The sequence below is a fragment of the Misgurnus anguillicaudatus genome, chromosome 14 (genome assembly GCF_027580225.2).
Source record: "Misgurnus anguillicaudatus chromosome 14, ASM2758022v2, whole genome shotgun sequence".
NCBI lineage: Eukaryota > Metazoa > Chordata > Actinopteri > Cypriniformes > Cobitidae > Misgurnus > Misgurnus anguillicaudatus.
Window position 1 is genome coordinate 35,234,865 of NC_073350.2, and position 26,173 is coordinate 35,261,037.

Here is a 26,173-nt window from a genome sequence, read left to right on the forward strand (position 1 = left end):
CAGATGTGAGAGAGAAAGAGAAAGAAAGAAAGAGAGAGACTCTCCGTCCAGTAGGACCCCAGAGATGAACGTTCCCACAGACTGAGCTGAGGGGAATCCCATTACAGAGAAACTCTCAGAGCTCCAAACATGAATTTATACAGAATTTACGTCTCTGTTGTTACTTTGAATCAACAATCAAAACTTCTTCACCGGTTCAAAAGACCAAACTCTAAACTTTCACATCTGTTTTGACATCACATTTGAACTACACAATTACACATTAATGAGGTTTTCTCTTGAGATGTCTCTACTAAACATTTCATGTGCAGAGAGGACATTTACATAAAAGTCTTAAAGACGAAAACAGTCATCTTAAATTTAAAGGTCAAAGAAAGAGTGAACAATGGTCATAAAACCCACTGAGATACAATATCAGGGCTGCAAAAGCTCAACTGGCTTAAATAGGACATTTCAAAAGAGTTTTTTAAGATGCAAAATAAGGTGTCCCCAGAGTACTTATGTGAAGTTTTTGCTCAAAATACCTCACAGATCATTTATTATAACATGTTAAAATTGACACTTGGATAGTGCAGATTAAGGGGTGGGATTATTATAATAAGGTCCCCTTATGACATCACAAAAGAAGCCAAATTTCAATGAGCTATTTTTCACATGCTTGCAGAGAATGGTTTACCAAAACTAAGTTACTGGGTTGATCTTTTTCTAATCAGATTTTGATGATATGTCCCCTTTAAGAAGATATCTGAGGATAAATAATTGAAATATTAAAGTGAGATTATTTCTGTGGAGTGTCCAGAACCAACAGCACATGTTCATGTTATTAAACAAACAGAATCCATGTGGATGCACCTGTAGTCATGAGACAATAAAAGACCCGACCAACAGGAAATCCATTCCGGTTTTTCCTGAAAGTCATTCTTTATAAATTATAAATGTGTGATGTCATGCGTATAATGCTGTGTGCTCTTCATCTGATGGAGAAGAATATGCTGATGTCTAAAGTGCTCTGCTTGCTTTTATAATAATGCTCTGCTCTGTTTATTGTCTGTAACAGGATTGATTCGTTAAGATTACAAACCTTACAGGGTTTTTGTCTTTGGTCAGGTATGATCATTTGTTGATCTATGTTTTTGTGGGTCAGGTTATCAATTTTGGCATATTAGTTTGTTTTAAATCTTTAGCATATTCAGTTAATTAAATGGATCAGAAGTTATACTAGTACTGATTAATCCTATAATGTGAGTATATTCTGGATTGGTAGATTATTGAGTAAGAAGCGATCATGTCTAGTCTGCTTTGTTTTAGTTTCTATTTTCAGATGATCCAGTAAAATATTTGCTTGATAAAAAATTGACTCCTTAATAAACAATATGTTTTTATAGTTAAAAATAAATAGTTTTAAATATTTTTTAAATAGTTTTTTTTAGACTGGGTCAATTTTTAAACTAGTTAATAAGCAGCAAGAAACCAGCAGAAAGAAACCATAATTAATAATGGATTATAAATACAGACATGAGCCGGTCTATACTTTTTATAAGAAAATAAATATATTTCTGCATGTTTTAGTGAAGTATATGAATAAATGTATTTATAATAGCCAACATAAGACAGAAAGATTGGTGCAGTACAATTGTACAAAAAAATCCCAGAATATTCACACCAGGCTATACATCACAGATATCCTAAAATAAAACCTACTGCAGAAATGAAGCATGTGCCCAGAAGAGAGGAAGAGTAAAGACGGATCTAGTTATATTCAAATGAATCGTTGAGATGATTATTTTGAAGGACTCGATCTAGATGATTCGATCAACGTTTGCAAAAATGCTGAGATGGTGGCATTGCAAAAACCCCTAATTTTCTTAACTAGTGTAACTTATCAAAAATATATAGATAAACAGTACCTATCCCAAAAAACAACAACGCAGTAGTTAATCCCGAGTGCTTGCTGCTGTAGAAAACCTAGCTTCGAGTCGAATCAGTGAAATGAATCGTGTTCAATAAACCAAACAAACAAACCGACACATTTTTATTGAATCGAGCTTCTCCCAACAAAAATACGCAATCTGCTTTCAAGCAGCGAATTGTTTAACAAAGTGCAGTAAAAGCCGTATTTAAACAAAATATTTAAGAACAAAATAGGCTACATAAAAAATGTACAGTGCCCAGAAAACGCAAATGAGAACCGACTCAAATGAATCGTATCATTGCTTCTACTATGCCGAGGGCATCCATTTTCATCCCATAGTAGGCGTAGTAATCTCCGCCCCGCTTGTCGGTGCAGCAGTGACGGGGAGGGAGGCAGTGCGCATCGGTCACTCCCAGCGCAACGCGTCGCGTCGCGTCCAGCCTCTCTCTCGCTCATTGCGCGCTGCGGACTCCAGACGCGGTGAAGTTCAGCACGCATTCTTTAATCGGTAAGTGCACACAATCCCCATTTCTCACCATCATTTGTTTTATTATCAGTAAACCGACTGAAATGAGCTCGTTTTAGTGAGATTTTCCCACGATGAGGTGATGTTTTTCCACTACATACGTGGGTGGTGATGGAGCCCACATGAGGAGTTTGCGTCAACGAAATAATTCACATCGCCAGATTCAGGTGTATTATGCGCCGGAGCAGATTTACATGCCTGAATGTGATGAAAATGCTTCGTGATTTCAGAGTGCTGGAGGTTTTGTGGTGTTTGTGAGTGGGATTCGCGGGTTTGTGCTGTGGAATAACGGTACAGTAGAATATGGATGCAAACAGGCGTGGTCGAATCTTCAGACTCGAGTAAAGCGCAAACAGGCTTTTGCACAACCACCGTAACATAAACTGATTTGATTGAGGTCCAGTTTGTGATGGATTTGTTGATCAGTTGGTTATAAACAGGTAAATGTTGTATGTCAACGTCAGTGACCTCAATGGATTTTGATTTGGTGCCCATTTCCACTGCAGCAGACGCAACACTTCAAAGTGAAATCACAGTTTTACGCGTTACATTGTCGCAGCGGGGTTCGACTGTTTTATCTGCGCTTTTACACTTCAGGCGTCGCGTCGTCCGGACGCTCGTTGCGGTTGTTTATCAGTGATAATAAACGAGTTTCACAGGTTACTGATCGCAGTCTGAACTTCAACGCAGCTGTAAATTAATCTGATTGTTTAGTCGTTTGTTTTGTGGTCATTTCTGGAAATATGAAGACTATGAAATGTCATACTGCATCACGAATGCGGCCTTCATTTTGTTTTGTTTTTTGGGTGGGGGGGGGGGGGGGTTATGGACTTATTGTGGAGCTCAGTTTGGCCGGACTTTTGCAGTAACACACCAACCAGTGGTTAACTAAACAGTGATTAACTGGAACCATGAGATTTTGGTGCAGGAAAACATTCCCCATGATGTCATAATCCCTCGCACCGCCGGTCTGTATGATGTCATCATGACACGCACATCATACACCTGTAAGGAATGAGTACACGCTTACTTGTTGCTAAATATTGTAAAGTATAGTTTCTACCAATGGGTGGGGCGTATACTGAACTATGTTGATTCATCACAACAGTTTAATATTGATCCGTATTTGATCCAATCAGAGTCCGCAGTTTTCCATGCATATGGACTAAAATACATCCATAATAGCACAGCCCTTTATGATGACATAATAACACAGATTCATGAGTTCCAAGGTCATGGGTTTGATTCTTATGGATAAAATGTCATTTGCTTTGGATGCTACATGGTGAAGGCAAATGTGATCATTTAGTGTTAAATGTCTTCAAGTTTAGTGTTGTGATTAAATGATGTGTTAAGAAAGAAATGTTACTGATTGTTGTGATATCATTTCTGGTCCATTTATCACACTGAAAAATGAAGGTCAACTATTGCACCTTACACAGTATTGTATACTTGGCTTATATAGTAGTATGGCAGTATGTAGTTTTGTACATTGCACCATGCCCCGCTAGACTGTAGGCCCTGCCAAGCAACGTGCAATGCATTCATCAGTCCCCATAGTGATACCGTATCCCCCAACAACATGCATGCGGAGAGCATTGTGTATTCTGACAGCAGGTTATTTCATTGCTTTAACGGTGGGCTGTGAAGGGATTTGGAGGTGCTAAAGAAGACCTACAACTTGTAAATCACCAGAATGTAAAGTAGCTCCAGATGGTTTAAAACTACAGTGTGGGTCTGGGCACCACGGAGAGACTGTTTAGAAATTCTGTTTGTTTTTATTCCTGTGCCACACCTGCAAGATATATTTAAACCACTACAAGGTCCACATCCTAAATTATGGGCGACTGTTCATACTGGGTAGTTTTATTGTTTAAAACTAAATATGCAAACTCAAGCTATTTTATGTTTAGTGTTGTGTATATACAGGCCTATGATAATGGCTACTTTATAAAGTTATCCAGTACAGTTTGAATCTAATGTAAATGATTTCTGATTGCCTGATGAAATATTCTCCACACTGATGTGAAACGGTTTCTCACTTGATCCATTTGTCAACAGCAGATGTTTCTTTTGTGTTTAAAAAAAAAACAAAAGCCATTTTGGTTAGTGCTGCAATTAATATTTATTTGTTATCTTTTTGATCAGTATTTAGTCAAGATTTCAGACAGGGTTATTAGTAAAAGGTTTGCTTGTGCTGGGGCTCTCTGAGGTCTTGGCAGGTTTTGTGTGTAGTGGCATTTAAGAGCTTGGCACAGAAAATGCATTCTGCATTAGTTTATTTTCTTGATGCATCAGCTGTATGTACAGACCCATTTGCTCAACAGGAAGGGACTCAGTGTGTTTACATCACTTCACTCTATAGCATTGATCGCAGTATGGGCTAAAACATACTTTTGGAAAGTACATTAACACAGACACTTCTAACTGCACAAGCATAAAATGTTTAAAATACAAAGAATTTCTTTGCAGAAGAGGTGATAAAGGTATTTGTGTAAACTGTTGATAAAGCAAGCAATCATTTAAAAAGAATCTCAGTTAGAAAGTCGGCATGTTTAAAGCTATCTCTATATTAATATTAATAATATATTATTGATTCACTTCTTTGTTTATGAGTTGTGTATTTCTCTGCTTTGATATGAATCTTCTGGACTGTGATGGCTTGATCGAATATTTTACAAGATGCCTAATTCGTATTAAAATCCATATGTTTTTGTTTGATTTTCTTTTTCCCCTGTGTCGATGGCGTTAGGGGCGGAGTTTCATGATTGTTTTAATTTTAATATTCTTGGGTTTTTGCATGATTCACTTTATGCAAATCTATATGAATTATACTATATGTATTCAACTGGTAACACCTAAAAATGTTTTAAACTTCAAATTTCACTTTAGTTTCACAAAAATGTAAGTTGAATTAACTCAACAACAGCAGAATTTCCCTCTCACACAGCCGAGCGTGACGTGACACAATATCTCTGTGTCTTATAAACAGATACCTGTTGTAATTTCACAGCACAGACTGTCTTACAGTAGGACAGGTGTTGGTGGGGGTTCTGTGTTATTATCATCTATGTGTTAAAGAGACGAGGAGGAGGAGGAGGGTTGAGGGTTGTAAGCAGCTGTCATGACGGTGGGCAACAGGTGAGGGACACATGGACACTATGGGGTGGCCCTTATGACTGAGTGCGTGTGTGAGTGTGTGCGCGCATGCATGTGTGTTTGAGTGAAGATCTGCTAACTTGATTTGGATTGTTGTGTGGATTTGAATTAGACAATTCAAAGGAACTTATTTTGCAAAAATGAATTTTAAATGTCTGACACTCGGGTTGATGGAGGTATATATGGTAAGAGAGCCACATCTTTACTGTTTCTACAGCTGTTGGTTCTCAGGCTGTCTGGAATTTAATTTGTGCTTGTATTTTTGGGTCTGAGAGCGTCTAACCCGATGCAGACAGAGGAACTAAAAGCCATTTGTCTGGCCAATTACTTTGATGGGAACTGGTTTGAGTCCTTTTTTGTGACCTCAAAGTAAATTAAACCGATTACAATTTAAAGTTCTGAGCAGGTCTGATTGGATAAGAGCCATCAGGCTTTAGGAGATTAAACATCCAGTCATCCACACATTATTATTATTATTTTCATTTTGTTAGCAGTGTAGTTATGAACACACCCAGCGAAGACAAAGTTGTGTGTGTGAATTTTCGGTGCTGGTTTAGATCATTTAATTTCTTTGTTATTCTGTGTCACTTCCCCTTATGATTTTGCTCAAAACAAATTTCTAGGTTTGTATCAACAGCAGAAAAGCAGCTGGATTTGATAAGTGAAGCCTGAGGTGATGTTTCTTATATAATATGTTGGTGTGGTCTCGGGCGATGGCCGGTGTTCTCCGAGCAGCACAGATTGAATGAGAGGAAATGAGTTGAATCCTGAGGGAGTGGGTGAGGTCTGGACATCTCTCCTCTCCTCCTCCTCCTCCTCCTCCTCCTCTCTGGTTGGTTATCTGATACCTTCACTCTCTGAAGTGCATTGCCTGATGTGTTGCAGAATCATCAGATTATGAAAGCTATGGATCATCCCCATCTCAAAATTGGCTTTTAGAAATGTTAACATGCTTTTTTACCACTGTATGTAACCATACTGTATTTACTGTTTTCTATTGCATGGAGGTTCTTTCAGTTCCTAAAAAGTGGTTCGCCCAAAAATGAGTTGTTATGTCCCTATGTGGATAGTGAAGTCTCTTGAGAAATGTTAGTGTTCATATTGAAAACTCCGACTTTTAATTTTAATAATTTGAGCACAGTTTGAGACCCTTATTGCTTGCAAGCCACATAAGTGTGAGTAAATCACAGTTTAGTTACACAAAGTACAGTTAAAGCAGCATACTAATGTAAAGTATTTGACTGCTTTGGCAGATTTTCAGCTACATGTTTAGTTTCAGGCTCAAATCCAATTATTGATCGGTCCTGTGTTTTTTCCATGATTCACTCTCCCTGTTGGCCTGACATCCGGCCCGGTGTTGCACAGCTGTGATGTGTTGTTGACCGTGACCTACAGTAGACCTGTACCTTATCCAAATACCAATTCTGATCCTGCAGCTTTTGAGGGATAAAGCTCAGATGAAGCTTCGAGGGTGTAAGCACAGGACGATGTGTTCTTAATTTAGAGCAAAGACATTAACTCATCCTCTGTTATAATCCATATATCATACAGCTGTCAGTTATCCATGTGTATAGGACTAGTCAACACTGTGCCAGAAACAAGTAGATGGGTAACTAAAGCTGGATTTACACTGCAAATCTTGATGCCTAATTCCAATTTGTTGCCTGTATCAGTTTTTTTTTGATGACCCGCTTACATAATCTTTTAAAAGCGACTCGTATCAGATATCTGCATTTACACTAAACAAAACAATTCAAAGTAGATATACTGACCGGGAACAGCTTAAACAACCTCAGAGGAAGTATAATGTCGTGATATGCAATGGACACAGACAACATGGTTATAAAAAATGATAGAGCTTTATTTCTGTAACAAGACATAAAACTTCAACATTACTCCACTAAGTTGAGCCGTTGTCCTCCATTGCCCTACTAAGAAAAGACATATGACATTTTGACATGGAAAAATCGGATTTTTCCACTTGCATATCAGAAACGAATGCGTGTATTAATTTCATATCTGATTTATTTCCACATATGAATGAGGCCTGAAGTAAAATATTGGATTTTTTTCTGATTACACGTCTATGGTTTACAGTATATCCAATCTTTGCCACATAACTATCAAGTTGAATCAACGGCCTATCAGACCGAGTTATCTTGAGTCAATCTCGGTGCAGTTTGCATGTTGTTACTAAGGTGTACTGCGTGGTTGCTAGGGTGTTTCTGCAGATGCTAGAGTATAAAATAATGTGTTCTGTGCAGTTGCTTTCTGCTTAAAGTCTTCATGGTCTCTATGGACGTGGGACAAAAATCCGGCGGTGCATGCACAGTGTGCATACTTTTCTGATGAAGAAATTTGCATCACGTGCACTGTACACTGACCCTCACGTACACAAAAAAGTTAAATATGCTTATAAATCTCTTCATTTCAGTTTTTGATCTCCTCTCCTCAATTCATTCTCTCACTGTTGGCTCAATCCCAGCACACATTGCAGCTCCACCCTTGAGCAGCTGATCTCTACTGGCTGAACTGGGCTGATGGTGATCTCATCCACAGCGTCCTGTGAGGAATCATGTTTCCAGCACATGTGTGATATAGCCGCTGTAAAGATGCATGGATGCAGAAATACACTCAATATGGACATCATGTTGAAAGAAAAATTTAAAAATGCATAGGACTCCAGAAATAATCTTCAGCGGTCATTCAGAGCATGGAAATAATGAAACCTTATTATTAGTATTTTTTCTTTTTGATATAGCGCATCTTGTCTCTCAGCTACATCTGCGTAACAGTATTTTCACATATGGGAGGGTCAGCATACAGTGGGCGTGATGCAAATTACGCACACTGCTGGATTTTCGTAACCGCACATGCACATAAAAACTAACTATACTTCAGGCTTTACCCTTCAGAATGTGTAACTTGTCCTCCGTCATTTCACTTACAGACATCCTCAAATCATCCTGCTTCATTTCAGCCTGCCAGACAAAACAACAAACTTACATAGGGCTGTGTCTCAATCAGCTTTCTTGTTCAGTAGTCAGGTCACTGATCAGGGAGTCAGCCATTTTAAGGGCTTAATCACAAAATCCTTCCAGTGCACTGAAACGTTTGGTCCCTAAAAATTCCCACAATGCAACGCATAAACCATTGAGCATCAATTGTCCCTATGATCCCTTACCAAAAATAATGTGACCTTTGCGTGGAAGATAACTCAATAAACTTCATGAAATGTGACAGAACTTTTATAAAGACAAACGTTTGTTTTAGTTTTAATATAAACACACATTGATAGACAGGAAAGGACCACAATCTACTTCATATTTAAATGTAGTGTTCCTCTAAATTGGTGCACGGATATGAAACGAGTGTTTAAAAATGAAGTCAGAGAGATGTTGGGTTTGCCGGTTGTTGATGAATAACAGCTGTGAGTTATCACAACACACTTAAGCAGCCACGTCACAGGAAAATAAGTGAACAGTGTCCCAATCTAAAGTGAGTTAGAGTCCTTACCAGTGCCCCAAACTACACCATATACTGATTCATGAGCTCAGGAGCTGATTGAGACACAGCCATAGTATGAGTCTTATCATGGAGAACTGAGCCCGTATGCAAAGCACTTAGCAATACATTGAGAAAGATGAGGTCATTTGAGAGGGACTCTTTATTTATCTCATGCTTTTCTCATCGTCTTCTTGCAGGAGTGAAACCATAAATTCATTGTCTCTCTTGAGCTTTGTGTTTGTGGATTTAAAGTGCTCTGGATAATTTTGTTGTTCTTCTTGTTAAAAACAAAATATCTCTCAAAGATTTCTTCAATAGCTCAGTTGTTTCTCTTAGACAGCAATGAGATTAAATGGAGATTAACTTAAATTAGTTGCTTCTCTGATTTTAGCATCTCATCATGTTCCTCTCCACAGAAATCTGTTGTTCTCTGTATTTAAGATCAAGCATTGGTTGTTGTACATTGTTAATGTTTTTAGGACATTTCTGCAGACACGGCTGTGGGTTGGGTGTGTTTTTATCATTGGTATTATTGATTATTACAGTCAGGTCAGATGGCCACATTGTTCCAGAAATGTGAGAAACAGATCACTGTTTCAAATCAATACAATTTGAATCTAATCTGACCGTCATTGCTGTTGTTTTTCATCAGATCATTCTTCATTGTTGTTCTTTATCTGTCTTCAAGCGTTTGGCTGCATATTGAAATGTTTGTTCGATCTAAAATGAATGTTTCTCTCTCGTCTCTTTCAGCCGTAATGTAAACTAAAGGTTATTGGCTATTTACACAAGAGCTGAGCCCTTCGATATGCCTCACCCTTACTTCCTGTTCCAACAGGAAACATGTCAACACCGGAAGATAAACTGTCCTTATCCAGCCATTCCTGGGTCATGATGGGATGGGAATGATGTTTTCCTTTTCTCAGGGTTAGAGAGAAGAGAACGAGTGTGAGATGTTGAGATGTAGTACACAGTTGAGAGATTCATGTGTAGGAGTTTAATGACATCCAGATCTGCACATAAAGCTATGTGTGTTTTTAGCACGCACATACACACACACACACACACACACACACACACACACACAACACACACACACACACACACACACACACACACACACACACACACACACACACACACACACACACACACACACACACACACACACACACACACACACACACACACACACACACAAATTGACCTCATCCAAACTGGATGTGTTGAATTACTGCTAGGGTGTGGTGAGACAGTTCAGATGTGAAGAAACACGATCAAGAACACGCTGACAAACATTAAAATGTAGCGTTAAATAAAGGATTTGGCAACAAATCTAATATTCGTGTGTATTTGTAAGAAATTTGCACAAATATCTAAATGAAAGATGCTAAAAGTGAATGTTTTTTTATAGAAAAGCCCCCACAGATGTCACTGATACGGCTGAAATTACTCAACAGTATTTTTAGCCAACATTGTGTATTTAATGAGATATAAAATATATAAAAAACACACATTTTACATTTTGTGAATTCATTTTGTATAAATATTTTCTTTGAATTGCCTTAATGGTAAACTTTCCATTACTTTTTCATATTTTTTTCTTACACACAAATATTAAAATGATAGTTTCTCTGATTGCAAAAATAAATTCAAATTAATTTATATATCTGTATATTGGTATGCAATGACTTGAATATGCATATGGGTCAAAGACGAGACGTCACCATTTTGGTGTCCGCATCAAATATAATTTACAAAAGTGATTTTACATACAAAAAAAAACATATTAAATGCAAGTAAAATGTCTACTTTTATGTTTCAAATAAATTTGTGAAAATACAATGACCAAATATGAGTTTAATAATGCTCCAAAGTGTAAAATCGTCATTCAGCGTAATGGTCCGGACTATGATTTTACTAATACATTTTTAAATAAACGTATAAAATACCATGTTAAAAAAAAATTTGCTTCCTTGGCATGTTCACATAAGTGTTGGCTGTTTTATATTAATAGGACTATGTGTTATTTTTTTCGTTAAATATTGAAACAACTAGGGGACTTTTGTCCCGAATATGCAGTTTGTCAGAGGTCATTCAGTGTAATGAGATCAGGAAACCATTTTGAAATTAAATACACAAACAATACTCATCAAGCAGTCTGTGACATCATCAAAAGACCCCCTGAAGACCATGTGGTGATTCAGCAAGGTAAGTTTATTGCCCTTAAATATTTGATAATTTCACCTTTTCATAGTGTGGTATCTTGAGTTACAAAAATGACTGTCATTCAGTGAAATGCAAAAAAACACTTTTATTGTTAGATTTTTTGAAAAAAAAGTAGATGTTGTGAATAATGATGATAAACATTTCTGGTCAAGTTCACTGTTTGATATAGGTATCTAGTTGTTAACTACTAATATTAGCTTAAGTAAAAGTTTCGTCATTCAGGGTAATGTTTTGTCATTCGGTGTAATGCAAATTGTATGTTACACCACAGTGTCATCCATTACACTGAATGATAGTGTCACTGTTTAGATAACATTTTTAGCTATTTCAGATAAATGAGGGATGTTTAGCACAAAAAAAATATATCAAACTTTATCAATATTAATGTTTTAATGTATTTTTGTCATTTTGGTACGGATTTCTTTTAGATGCCCACAAACAAAGAGAAAGTTTCTAGGCACTGGCAGAAAGTTAATGCAGACCCAGTAGCTAGGGCAATGCATTTAGCAAGGAGACGAGAAAGGTATTGAGGAGTGCTATGTAAAAATAATAGGGCTGGGTTTAAAAAGATAGATTTCTCGATTTTAATCAATTCTAATTTTGAAGAAACAATAGTGATTTGTAAATCACAATAATCGATCTTTCAGTCTATGCTGTTTTCAGATGATGTTAATCAATATCAAATTGATTTGAAATTGAATCAAATCGTGAAATTTGTGTCCAAGCCTAGCCCTACAGAATAATAGTTTACTGCTGTTTTTAGATAGAGACTCCACCCTACCTATACCACAAGTTAAAGGGATAGTTCACCCAAAATGAAAATTTGGTAATTATTCACTCACTCTCATGTTGGTAAAAACCTGTATGAATTTTTTTGTTCTGATAAACACAAAGGAAGATATTTTGAGTAATGTTTGTAACCAAACCGTTCGTGGACCCCATTTACTTCCATAGTATTATTTTTAGTATCATAGTATGGGGTCCACAAAAGGTTTGGTTACAAACATTTCTCAAAATATCTTCCTTCCATTTATGCGGGTTTGAAACAACACAAGAGTGAGTAAATGATGACAGAATTTTCATTTTTGGGTGAACTATCCCTTTAAGAGAGGCCACTGAGGGGATTCTCCGCCCATAATACAAATCCTGATAACATGTCATTTATGTTGCCAAACAGAAAGTATTTTTAATTAATAACACGTTTTATATATCTGTATATTGGTATGCAATGACTTGAATATGCATGCTGAATGAATACTCAATGAATGTACAGTAGATGGAGGTGTCTGGTTGAGTGGAAGCAATTAACTTTAAGTGTGAACATCTGACACTTTAGTGTCGTCCTCTTACTGTGAATGTTTAGTTGTTTGATATTATCAGTTAAACTAGAGAAGATGTGAAACTGTGTTAATCTGGTGTTTTAGTGAGGTTTTAAACCCTGTTTTGTGTGTTTTATTGAGTGAAGCATTGTCCAGTTAGACTCTGAATCTTCATATCTCTTCACATTTGTGGTGTTTTTTAAAGCCTTCTTTATGAGATTTAGTTGCTTTGGCAAAGTTGAACTTTTCAAGATGTGCTTGTGGAGGTTACAGATGTTTAAAACCCCATCAGACTTTACACTGAAGACTGCAGAAAGTTTTTCATTAAACTACATGCAATGTGCAGTAATAAACTTGCTAGCGTGTGGTCACATGACTCTATAGACCAGTTCAAATGATGTAGGCGACACGGCCAGAAGCACTTCCTGTTACAGTTTGTGACAGTTATTTTTTTATTTTACATATATTATTATCTTTAAGATGTTTGTTTAACTTCAGTTAATTCAGGTTCATATGTTCTGCTGGTTTATTTTATCCCAACGTTTATAGTGTTAAAAAAAAATGAAACAGGAAGTGCTTCTGGACCAGTGTTGTTTACATCTTTTGAACTGGTCTATAATATTTGACACATGACGTCATTACATTGTGAACGCTTCACTTTAAGCATGTCTGGTAGACTTTATCAGGGTAACAGCTGTGAGTCTGTCTATCAGACACTAACCGGGTTCAGAGAGCTTCTCATACTTCACACCAGCCAATGAGGTTTAACATCACTGATACAGATGTAAGTGTCTGTCTTCTTACTGCATTCCTGTGACAGACACTAATGAATCACTCTCAAGATGATCAAATGAGTCAAGTGAATCATAGGAAGGTCAGATTTTACCTTCAAATCAAAAGTTAGAAATGATTAAAATGACACTTAGTAGTGTTTTGTTGACATTATTTTTAATCTGTCATGTTTAGATTCTCCCTCAGATTCTTAAAGCAGTGAACTGGTTTTCTTTATTTCGATAACTCTTCATGTGTGGTTGTGTTTCTGATTATTTTTTCTGTAGCACATTTCACAATATTCATGTTGCAAAGCAGCTTTATAAAAAACATTTTATCATCACAATACAATTGTGCTTAAATTCTAAATAATGCCATAGGCAGAGAACTAGTTAGTTGTGCTAAAATAGTCTCATTTTATTTTACATTTAGGTGTTTAGCAGATGCTAGTTTAACAGAACTTTTACGAAACATTAAAAAAAAACTATTTATCTCTCTTTTTTTAATGAAATCTTCCCTGGACATATTCTTGAAAGCTTTCATGTAATTCACCCAGAAACTGGTTTGGGTGTAGATGTTTAATTCATAGAGAGCTATTTTTAGTTTGATGGGAAATCTTGGACTCTTTAGATCGAAGACACAATGAAGTCTTCTTCTAGTAAGACATTACGTTCAGCTTTTGTAAAAGTTCATATGAGATGTGAGAGAACAGACTGGCAAACATTTTCCAGAGTCTCCAGACCACAGGAAGTGATGTCATAATAGATCTCTTTCACTGGCGAATGTGACATTCTGTTCTAATGACATCTCCAGAGATCAGACTCAACACATGAGTGATGAAATAGTTTGGGTTTCATTGATGTTGTCAGTGGCCAATAAAACAGACATTGTAGAAAGCTAAAGAAGGTTTAACCCGGCTTGACCTCAACAGAATTTCTACATATTTTACAAGTTGGATAATTCATATGAGATTCGTACACAGTTATTAATCGTGCAAAAATGTGTGATTATCATAAAAAAACAATAACAAAACCCCGCCCAGGAGAACAATCTGAGATGTTAAAGAGTTTGTTATTTGTATTCATATGAAAATATTGCAGAAATGTTTTGTTTCCATCTGTATGTGTTTAAGAGTGGTGTAAAGGCTTCAGCTCTTATCTTACAGGTCTGGATCATGTGCAGGGGATTTCTCTTTTTTTTTCTGTATTGGATGTTCAGTGGTTCACATCTGTTGGTCAAATATCAATCATGTCAGCCGTATGCCTTTCATTTCACGAAGAAACAAACAATATCATAGTAAGATCATGCAATTGTTTTGGATTTGTGCCTTTGTACACAGAGTTTTGGCAAAGCTGTAAGTGAGTCTGTCAATATGAAACACAAGCAGCTGTATTTGTCGTGAGTGTTTGACTTGTGCTTGTGTTTGTTAAACTGGTTAATATTATTATATTTAATTCATAGAAGATGTGTTTGGTAAATAAATCATAAATGACTATTAAACATACTGTCAAATGTTTAAAGCTCATATGCAAAAGCTGCTAAAAGCCACCTCGGTCCCGAGAACGTACTGACCCGACAGACGAAAGGCCCATCATCTCCTGATCTTCAGGGACTTGTCCTTATTTCTCTTTGTCCTCCAGCTGTTCTCCTCAGACATTACTTTTATGAGCCTTGTCATTGCGTTGTCTCTATAGTCCGTTGCCAAGTTCAGTCATTATCTTCATGTTGTTGGTACGTGGGAATTGTTCTAGTTGTCAAACCGCTGGCATAACTCGCCGCAAATGCCTCGGCCAGAACTTCATTGTCTAGTTGGCAAAAACTTTCCACATATGTTTTACATCCCAGGCTTTGACGTCACACGTTTGGCTAATGGATTGTTATTTTGCAAATGCAAGATGTTTTTATCAAGGATCTGGTCTGACATCATGGGGTGTATAATGGGTCTTATCACAAGCCTGTAATGGTTTTGATGGTTTATGTTCTTCATAATGGAATCATAGACAGTTTAGGTTTGGTTCAGCATCACGTGTAGATGTCCTCTCATGTTTCTCTGGTTGTTGTTACTGATACATCAATATAAAGTTTATACTAAACAACAGTCACAAAATGTTGGCATGAATCATCTTTATTTCCCTATTATGACTTATATCCAAGTAAAACAACTTCTGATCAGGCGAGACATGATGTCATCCATTAGGAATAAATTTGGGCACTCCGAACTGCAGTGAGTGCACAGATAAATCCTTAAAAAACATTAAAATATTCCATTAAAAATATTTTCAGTTTCATAGTGACTTGAACTAAATGACTGTTGTAATAATAATCCAATAAACACTTAATATTCATGTCTTATTTTTGAGCTGTTTAATACTTTAAATGTCTTGTTTGGTTTTATTTATGTCAAATATTTTTAGCTACCTAACAACAGGCACTGTTTACTTAACTTTTGATTAAAACACAATCTATAGATTAGTTAAAGTTCATATCAAGGTATTTTCAACTCTCCAGCTGGTATATCTGTATTACAGTATATTGCTATTTGAGAAAAAAAAACATATCACATTGTAGTAAACTTTAGTTTAATTACTTGCAAAATATGCATTTCTAACCTTATATAACTAGAAAAAAGTGAGGGATTGATCATAGACATGATTTTCTTTTTTTTCTTCAAATACTCATCTTGTTATATTGTCACTGTTGGATTGAAACCTTGTGTTTTTAAAACTGCAACGTTTGGGACAAACACTATATGTCTTAAATAATTGAATGCATGAACACACATACAGAATATAAGTGATGCTTTTACAAAGATGCATAAGTAGAATTCATGAATATGTAACGGTATTGTAGAATCCGTATCACGGAGCAACACAATACACTGTAAAAAATTTCTGTAAATTTACATGGAAATTCAACAGCAAAATGCTGTTTTCGTGTAATAACAGTAAGTTGCTATTTTTTACAGTGCATTGTGGGTAGACTCACTCACTTCAGGGCTGTTGTCGAGCAACAACAGAATGTTACTGTTATTTAACAGTATTATAGCATATTTTTCGTTCTGCACGCCATTTTGGATTGTCTGCATGAGGTAGGTCTGCAACTTTATCGGTCCTTGTGCTATTTTTAAATTACATATTACTTTTAAATATTGCATTTTATCCAGTGAAGCTTTTCAAAAATAAATCAGATTTAATTTCCTATTTTAATCAGGCAAAGTGGGTATTCTACCATCACATCAGTTACACTCACATCAGATCACAGGTAAGAATTCACCAAAGTTTTATCCAACCTGTTTATTTTACTAAAATGTGTGTAAAAGATGAATGAGGAACGATCAAAATCAATTATGGGTTTTGTGTCTTTACATTTTGAATGTGTTTATAAAATGGACATGTATCCCAGCTTCATGTAAGTTAAGGTATGGGGTATATGAATTTGTTACTATAGTCTGATTACACAAAAATTAAACAAAGGCACCCTAATACATAAGACTTAAGCAGTCCAAATGATTCTTGGTGAAAAACCAAATGTAACTCTTTTCATTCACTGTGCATCTAGAAGTCTCTGTTGCAAACATGATTTCAAACTTGTTAAGTCATTATGGATCAAGTACAAGAAAGTGCAGTCAAACTTGAATTTATGTTTATGGTTAGAAACTGATGTATATTTAAAAAGTGTTACAGTTTTGTCTGTAGCAAAACCAATTGAATCGCATCAAAAGATTACTACTCATCTGAATTACTTTTATCCTCCATGTAGGGTTATTTTGGTGCTTTGGTGCTATTTTTTCCTTATTCCCTTTTCGTGCATTGTGTAGACAAACAAATATTACAGATATTATTAAGGTGAGTAAAAGATGAGAGAGTATTATTTTGTATAAACATTCATGTTGTGAGTAAAATGTATATTGCCTCTGTGAAATATTATCAAGTCTTTTTGCAGATGTTAATTATCATAAATTGTTATCTTTGCTAATAGATGTGTCCCACTCCTGCTGTCTTTGAGAAGACTAGTAACTCACCTGTGACACCTTGTTTGATCCTGTTTGGTAAATATATGAAATTTGACATTTTTCACTAAACAAGGCCCACACTCCAGGCTGACACAACCTTTTACTATCTTTCTTTCTTTCTTTCTTATTCTTTATGCCATTCTAGCATCTTTGGCTATATTCATGGCGAGAACCGGTTAATCCATACAAGTTTTATTCACACAAGTCAATCCAGACACTGTTGGGGTAGAGACAATTTGGCATCTGTGGATACCCAGAGTAAACCCACGCTGACACAGGGAGAACATGCAAACTTCAAACAGAAAGACCACCTGACCTAGCCAGGGCTCGAATCGGGGACCTTCTTGCTGTGCCTATTACTATCAAGAGAACATCAAGCTTTATGACAAACTGAGAACATTTAATATCAGACTTTACATGGACACTAAATTAATTTGTGATTTCCAGTTTACCTAAACATTAGTGGCCCTCAATGACTATAAATTTAATTGTATCATGACAATGGCCTCTGAAAATAGCATACTGTTAGGTTTCTATCTTGAAGGACATGGCACTTTGTGTCTTTGCCAGTGCTTGCATATTCTTCTCACTGCCTTTTCTACACTTAGCTCTACAGATATTAAGGATTATACATTAATATGTACATTCATTTGGTCCAGGTGATACTCAGGGACAATGGATTAAACAATGGATGATCAGCCTGAAAGCCAAAAGGGTGTTCAGCCAACATGTCTCACTGGACTTGCTGAATTGTTCTCTTTGTATAACATCTTCAACTTGCAAAAAGTGAGAGCAGCATCCATACTGGAAGTCCTTCAAAGATAACAAGTTATTTTTCAATTTTTTCATTAATATAGTACTTAGTATGTTGACCTAAAAGGAATAGTTCCACATAAAATAATGATTTCATTAACTTAACTCAATTTTAACTTGTGACTGTCTTTAAAGGTTGAATTTGTAACTTTTGAGGAGGCAATTTTGGTAAGGCTTCACAATAAGGTCTCATTTGTTAAACGGGATAGTTCACCCCAAAAATGAAAATTCTTTCCTCATTTACCCTCATGTGGTTCTAAACATGTAAGTTTATTTATTTTGTTGAACACAAACTGAGATATTTTAATAAATGATGGTAACCACACTGATGACAGTACCCAAGTCAAGGGGCAGTGCCAACCTTGTGCTTACCATCATTTATCAAAATATCGTCTTTTGTATTTAACAGAATAAAGAAACTCATACAGGTTTAGAACCACATGAGAGTAAATTATGAAATAATTTTAATTTTTGGGTGAACTATCACTTTAACATTAGTCAATGTATTAGCTAACATGAACTTACAATAAGCAGTACACAGAAGTATGTAGAAATTTTTGTTAAGAATAGTTAATAAAAAGTAATTTGTTGTGTTCGTTAGTTCACAGTTCATTATTGTGACATAGTCTTAGTAAGTGTTAAATTAACTCAAAAGCGCTGTCTAAGTATTGTTTATTGTAAATCCATGTTCACTAAAATGGTTAACTTATGTTAACTAATGACACATTTTTGAAAAGTTTTACTGAAAGTTTGATAATCTAAGTCAGAGTTTTAAATCATTCTCTATTCTCTTTTTATTTTCCAGACGCTTCATTAAAATCATACCGGAACCAAGGCTGCAAAGGGAAAAGTGACCTCTAAAACAGGAAAACTGCAAAAGAAGACCATCAACAGTCAGTCTCAAACTATCAAATCTTTTAAAAAGACTTATGGACTTTGAGTGGTACTTCATTTAAAATGTAGCTGACACTTCCCACCAATACAGTTTTTTTTTAAATATGGTGGGCTGCAGTGATGGCAGGTGACTTTTCTGAGGAGGCACGAATGCATATCTAGCCAAAACATTGTCATGTGTGTGGCTCGTCATTTCAAAATGTGCATTCGGCGCGTCATGTGAACCTGTGCATCGCGTGTCATGTCAAAATACGTGCCTGCTCCAGACACTTTGAAGGGGATTATGATAAAAGAGATGCTCGCTTTTGCCATACTAGCTTAATCTCATGTGTAATCAGAGTTTAGTGTTAAATGAGTGTCTTGCGAGTATCATGTCTTGTTTATTCTTTATCATATTCAAAGCGTTTGCGGCAGGCACGTATTTTGACATGATGTGTGACCATATAGGTTCACATTACACTCCATTCCAGCCACCACTGGTAGGGTGGTGTTTTTAATACTGGTTTGTATATTATAGACCATGTTTTCGTATTTAAAATTGGGCTGGTGTCTGTTAAAGAACAGATTAATTAGCGAATTAATGTTTTATTGAATTCTTTTAAAAATGTGGTGTTTTTACAGTTGTAACACTTTTTTGAAATCAAAATTTTAAACTACATTTGTATTTTAAGTAAAGATAAGGCATCTCAATATTGTTCTTTGTTTGTTTGATTTTTTTGTGTCATTTTTGTATATAGTATGTTATTGGTGCCTTTTAATTGCACCACAGTTTATGCACTGAATATTAAAATATATCTGCTTGTATTTCTGCCTGTTTTATGGCATAACAAACATAGCATAACATTCAATCTGGTGTTGAATAGAATAAAGAATAAAAAAATTCATAACCTGGCCTTTTTTGTTTTATGTTATCCACTTTGACAAATATAAAATGCAGGGTATAATAGCATTTACATTTTAAAATAATGGAGGTGTGACTAATATGTACTGTAAATTAACAGGTATATGATGCTAAATAACAGTTTTATGCTGTAGATAACAAAAACAGTATCATGCTATTAAATAACAGCTGTATTCTGTAGATAACAAAAACAGTACCATGCTGTTAAAATAACAGTTGACTGCTGTAGGTAACAAAACAGTATCATGCTGTTTTTTCTAATAACAGTATCCCGCTGTAAATTAACAGTGCAATGCTGGCAACCACAGCTTCCAGCATAATACCGTTTTTTTACAGGGGAATTTTTTACAGTGTACCGTTAATCACTTTCATTCTGGTATATCGCCCATCCCTACTATAGAGACTGTATATTTTTTGCACTTTTTTATTTCATATAGAAAAGTCTCTATTAGTTTCATGACTTTTTGACAATCACTGATATTTGCAGATTTTTGTGTATGATTAAAACTCATGTATAATATATCAACTCAATAACTTATATGAATATTTAATGTATATTGAAATCTTGGCAACATCAGAACCCTACTTTTGCTTCTAGTTGGTATCCAGACCCAGTTTCTCCACTTTTAAGATCTAGTTTCGAGTCTTTTGAGCACAGATGGTGTTTTATATTTGCTGTTGGCGCTTTCTGCTCAATATTCAGCATTCGGCACATTGTTACTAAGCAACACTTGAATCCACAGAGGAAGAAAAAACACATTTTATCTACAGTATCGTATGAGGGAATGTGTTACAATAGACATTAATGCACCCTTATGTCTCTTTTTGGAAAGGTCTTGACAGACTCGTTCTGGCCACTGTGCGATGTCTCTGCCGTTCAGGCGGAAGTATATTTTAAGTTTTCTTAGTGCCAAGCTACATGCCACACATAGCGATCATACTGTCGGTATGAGAATGTTTGAGCGGTGATATCTCCGTTTGGGTTTGTTGGAGAGCAGTTGGATCCTGGCGTGCTTTGCTGTAAGAGATGCTGTGTGGGTGTTTACAGACTGACTGATAGAGAAGTGTGTGAGTGATCCGCGTGGGCTGCGCTTCAGGAGAATAAAGGTTCGGCCCACTCCTCCGACAGCGGGCCAGAGTGTCACCGTAACCTAGGCAACCCATTGTGAACCAGTATGCCAATACTATCCCACGCACATGCATCAGAACTCGACAAATTGCGTCTATTATTCTAAATGTGAGAGGCTCTTCTTTTAAATATCTACCATAGTAACAGTCGTTTCTGCCAGAATACCATAGTTACTGTGGTTGTTAATGGTGATTGGTCAAGCATGGATCATTGCTACTGTTGCACATGATGAATACAGTTTATCATTTGAACAGAGCTAAACATGATGTTACTCTTCAATACATAACTTAGCACAGACATATAGATGAATAAAGAAGATCATAGTCATGAAGACTGGAGACGGTAAACCTGTGGTCAAATATAATGATAACATGAGACGGGTATTAGCCAAGAACCTTAACTCTACTGAACTAAATAATGGCTGCTGTGGTAAATGTTTGAAAGGTCAGAAACGGTTTTTGCTTTGAAAGCTTTTGCTTTTCGTGTAGTAAATAATGCATATCTTAATAGCCGTATATACATCTGCTAGTGCTCTCTATACAGTATATGTGAGAGAGAAAATGATGTTTTATACAGCAACACATGAATAAAGTCCAGACAGTTTAAGGTTACAATGAGTAAAACACACATCGTGTTGGAGTTTGATGGGTTTCCACACAATAGAGCTCATTCATTTATTGGGTAATACTACTGAGGTTCCCAAGGACACTGAGAGTCGTGGTGATGTCAAACGTGTGTGATAATGTGATAAATCCAACCAACATTATACAGAAATCTTACAGATAAATACTAAGTGAAGTGTTTTTCACAATTGTTGTAAATCAGCTATTCAAATTTTTATTTGCATGAAGACAATAATGCAGGTGTGCATTATTTTCAAATAATTCAAAGGACCGGAGTCAATTATTCCGCTTATACCACGGTTACCACAAACATTGCTCTGGTGCCTATTTTTAAGCCGTTGATTTTCGTGACAGGACCATTTTCATTTCAAACTTTTTTTTCGCATCACAGTAATGAGATTTTGTAGAGAAAACCAAACTCTTAACCTTATTACACCAACTAACAAATATATATATATATATATATATATATATATATATATATATATATATATATATATATATATATATATATATGTTAAATGTTGTAATGTTTCTGTGTCATACCGGGATAAACACAGTAAGTGGCCATGTTTTCACTTTTTGGAGGAATCAACTCAATTTCCCACTGGGATCAATACATTTTTCTACTGGGGTAGAAATGTTAACATTAAAACAGTCCATGCTTTTAAACTTCTAACACTAGGCTTAATTTTGTGCAAAAATTAAAAATGGTTCAATTTGTATTAATTTTAGGTGACATATGTCCCAGATGTTGACCTTGACCTTGTCAAATGCTGCATCATCCTGAATTTGAGTATGATGGCCGATCTCTTTCTGACAGTACATACAGATGCTTTTTTATTTCTCGACTGACCTCTGTGTTCAAAAGTCATTACAGAAGATCCGGTTTGTCATGAGAATCATTATAAAGTAAAGTGTTTGTTGCTGTTTTCATGCACCACTGCCCCCTGCTGGAGCTCAGATGCTTTGGCATCATGTCAGATGAATCTATGGAAATGTTCTCAGCGTGTGAGATTTTCTTGGCTTTTCAAAATGTTTCAGCTGTGTCCTTCTGTGATGAGATAAGAATGTCTCTTGCACAAACTTTTGTCATTCTCTCATGATTTCTGGCTGGAGTCAGGACAGTAAAACACAAAGCTGTCACAACACGTCCAAGTTCAGATCCGTCACGGCTGGGTATATTTTGTTGTATACACTGGAGGCGTATGGATTTGGATCGGGTCTCTGGGTTCACTGAGCAGGGGTCGTTCGACCCTATTGCCCCGAGAACCGTTTACATAAAATAATTTGGCAGCGGTTGAGGTTTCCGGGTTGATACTCATTCATAATGGCCATTTTACTGTTCTCCAAAGAGTTTTGACTGTTTCCACCTCATGGGAAGAGAGAGGGGGGCACAAAATAAATGAAAGTACAACAAAGGGCATTTGTGTGAGCTGAAGTGTTGTGCAAATCTCAGCGTTTATTTCATGGAGCGGATAGGGTGGGCAGAGAGAGAGAGAGATGCTTGTGACCTTCATCATTGAGTCTTCTCTTTAAAGAGATGATGGGCTGTAAGTAATGAGTCTAATGCTGATCATCAGAACTCATGCCGTCCATTTTAGTTTTAGTTTTGAATCGATCAGTGATGTGAATCTCAGAGTCTCCCTCTTAAAAGCTTTTATAAATATACAGAGAAACAAATCAATCAATCAATAACCATCTTCATATCCTTAAAGGAAAAGCAAAGTGTATGAAACAATGTTCATGTTTGTTTTTGATCATGAAGTGACCTTGTAGATGAGACGGCCAATAGAATTATCAAGGATATTTTTAGTAAGAGCCATCATTGATTCAATTTCACATTTATCACAATCAATAAGCTGTTTAGGAATCAACTTTACTTGTTACATCAGTTTCACATCGGCTGTTTTTTTTTAGGTAAACTGGTTTGGGGTACTGGGCAAATTACCATGGTAAGTTTATAAGGGTGGCCATGTGACATGTATTTATCAGGCCAGATCATTTTATTAAACCCTATCAACTTTTAAGCAGAGCCATCAATCCATTAGAAAAAAACATGATTGATATATGAAATGTCTGCTTTTGATCTCACTGGCTTGGTAGTTTTGTGATGAATATTTAGCAGTGTAATGTCTGAACAATTGAATTAAAGATGCTTATGCTGTTGTTTAGCAGCAAATTAAATCTGTGGAGAGAAATGGAAGATGAAATTGACTGTAATGCTCTTTCAGAGAGAGAGAGAGAGAGAGAGAGAGAGAGAGAGAGAGAGAGAGAGATAGACTGTAATGCTCTTTTAGAGGAAGAGAGAGAGAGATGCTCATGATGGTCTTTTGATACAGGGATTGTGTTTTAGTGCAGATTATCTCTGGGCTTGTGCTGATATAAAACACCGCTGTTGATCTGACCGCTTGCATGTTAATGTTTGACCTCAGCAGAACGTCAGGAATGGACGAGCGAGATGTGTGTTTATCTTTAGCTCACACAGCCCTCATTTTACCTTAACCTCTCTGTCACACAATAACACTCTTACTATCATATCATGCTTAAATCCTCTGAATGATTTTTATTTGCAGTCACACAAATACACAACTTTACTGAAACTGGCTGAGGTCGTATCTAGGCTGTGCAAAAATATCGATACAGCTAACGATTGTGATACATTTTCCACGATAGTGTGTCTTCTATCGGTATTTTATCGGATTTTTAAAAACCCTCTCTGTGCGTCAAACGACCTCCTTCACTGCTGCTGTAGTTGTCGCTAAAAATGGCAGAAAATGTAAAAATGCCTGCAGCTTTCAAAAATTCAACACTTTTTTTTTGTTTTGATAAAAAATAGAAAAAGTATTGCAATGTAGTGCAACGTATTGTATCGTATTGTGATGCATTGTATCATGCCTAGGGCTGGGTATTGGCAAGGGCCTCACGATACACTACGTATCACGGTACATGATGCGAGCGTATCACGGTACGGTACAGTATGCTGCACGTTGCGGTACATTGCAATACTTTTTCTTTATTTTTTTAATCAAAAATGTAAAAAATATATAGACTATGATTGTTTGTGTCACCTCGCTCTGATATTGTAAGTGTACTCAAGTTCTCACTTCAAAGCTAAATCTCTCATTTCTTGTGAAGTAAAAGCTCATCCCAGTGGCACGGTTATATTTAGGTGACTACACCAGCAGCCGTTACTAGGACACTGCTGCTGTTACTATCATCAGAAAATGGCCTGAAAACTCTGCAGTGAAATGCTCTGTACGTGAGATTTTAGCAATGCTTTGCTCTTAAGCATCGGAGAAAAGTGGGCTGTGAGATTCAGTCTGGCGTGGGAGGTATTTGAAGAAAAAATCTCAACAACAGCATACTTCACTCTGTACTGAACTCAAGCCGTATGCTAACAATTAGAAAAATAAACGCTGTTCAGGAAACTCTCTGCTGTTTCACAGGTTAGCTGAGACACACACACACACACACACACACACACACACACAGTAATACACACACACTTACATATACATATACATATATATATATATATATATATATATATATACACACACACACACACACACACACACACACACACACACACACTTATGTGTATATATATACACACACACACACTTCATGACCGCTGACAGTGTAAATTGATTAAATTGATGTACACACATACGAGAAGTATTTGCTGATGTCATCGAGCTGTGATTGGCTGAGGCATTTTAATGCAGACTGCTGATTTCAATTAGGAGAACAGGGCTGAATGCAGCAGAAAGTGTACGGAGAGGTTTTGTGAGATAAAGTTCAATTATAGCTGCCCGGTCTCTCGGTTATTATGTGTGTGGGTGAGAAGAAGCATCACATGATCAGGATTTGTCATTGATTTCACAAAGGTCTGTTCTCAGATCATCCAAGAGGTGGCAGCACATCCTTAATGCACCAAATCACGACTTCATGTTAGGACTCAAATGAATGTAACGTAAAGAGAGGATCATCTGATGAGATCTTGTATCTTATTATTCAGAACAGCACTGTGTTTTTAAAGGACATTTCACAAGATTTTTTAAAGATGTGAAATAAATATTTGGTGTCCCCAGAGTACATACTGTATGTGAAGATTTAGCTCAAAATACCCCACGGATAATTTATTAGAAAATGTTAAAATTGACACTTTTAAGGTTTGGGCAAAGATTTGCTGTATTTGGGTTTGTCCTTTAAAATGCAAATGAGCTGATCTCTGCACTAAATGGCAGTGCCGTGGTTGGATAGTGCAGATTAAGGGGCGGTATTATCCCCTTCTGACATCACAAGGGGAGCCAAAATTCAATGATCTATTTTTCACATGCTTTCAGAGAATGGTTTACCAAAACTAAGTTAC

The 26,173-nt window shown here is 36.3% G+C and overlaps 1 protein-coding gene and 1 long non-coding RNA gene across 2 annotated transcripts in view; both read left to right on the forward strand.

Annotated features, from left to right (window-relative positions):
* Positions 1-2,264: 2,264 nt before the first annotated feature.
* Positions 2,265-26,173, forward strand: part of sptbn1 (spectrin, beta, non-erythrocytic 1) — a 61,761-nt gene continuing 37,852 nt past the window's right edge. The window contains exon 1 of the mRNA XM_073876414.1: positions 2,265-2,420. The gene's annotated coding sequence lies outside the window, so the exon portion shown is untranslated. The remainder of the gene's footprint in view (positions 2,421-26,173) is intronic.
* On the forward strand, positions 17,168-18,141 carry LOC141369567 (uncharacterized). The gene is made up of 3 exons (XR_012373374.1): positions 17,168-17,268; positions 17,402-17,471; positions 17,581-18,141. It is a non-coding gene; the product is annotated as an uncharacterized lncRNA (long non-coding RNA).